This window comes from Otolemur garnettii, unplaced genomic scaffold (genome assembly GCF_000181295.1).
Source record: "Otolemur garnettii isolate 467f Iridium unplaced genomic scaffold, OtoGar3 scaffold00016, whole genome shotgun sequence".
Classification (NCBI taxonomy): Eukaryota; Metazoa; Chordata; class Mammalia; order Primates; family Galagidae; genus Otolemur; species Otolemur garnettii.
Window position 1 is genome coordinate 7939111 of NW_003852411.1, and position 679 is coordinate 7939789.

The window sequence follows — 679 nt, forward strand, 5'->3', positions numbered from 1 at the left end:
GAAGGAGAAAAAGTCCTTCAGATCTTGAACTATTCTTTTCTTTGACCCCTATGTTGCCGCAACCAGTCAATACTTGTGGGTTCTTGTCCTACTTGACTCTTTTGTATTCAACACAGCTGCCAACTCCCTTCCTTTTGAAACACTCCCCTCTGCTGGCCTCAATCTAGTCTTCTCCTGACATATCGGCCCTCTCCTTTGTATTCTTTTCTAGCATTATCTCCTTTTTCAGACCTCAACCAGTGCTTTGTCCCAGGACTTCACGCCTAGCAATCTCTTCTGCCCATATTCTTTCTCTAGGTGATCTCATTCAGTCTCATAAGTTTAACACTGATTCAGCTTTCCAAACTTTTATCTTAGACTTTACTTCTCCTATGAGGCCTGAATTCATACATATTCCATTCCCTATTTGAAATCTCCACTGGAACTTCCAATAGTTCCATATAGTTAATCATGGTTCCATATAGAAATCATGGTTTCCTTCTTCCCAAACCAGCCTGAAGCCCAGGAAACCTTAAATCTTCTGTCTTCCTAACCTCCCAGTTCATCAGCAATCCTGTTAATTACTCCTCCAAAAACATCTTCAGTCCATCACTTTTCTTCTTCACTCCAGCCATTCACACCTCCATCCCCACTTCCTGATCATAATACCTTGCCCAGATGATAGTTCTTCTAGCTCTAG

At 41.8% G+C, this 679-nt stretch overlaps 1 protein-coding gene across 1 annotated transcript in view; it reads right to left on the minus strand.

Annotated features, from left to right (window-relative positions):
• HMCN1 (hemicentin 1) overlaps window positions 1-679 on the minus strand; it is a 440557-nt gene that overhangs the window by 62003 nt on the left and 377875 nt on the right. The gene's annotated exons all lie outside the window — the stretch shown is intronic.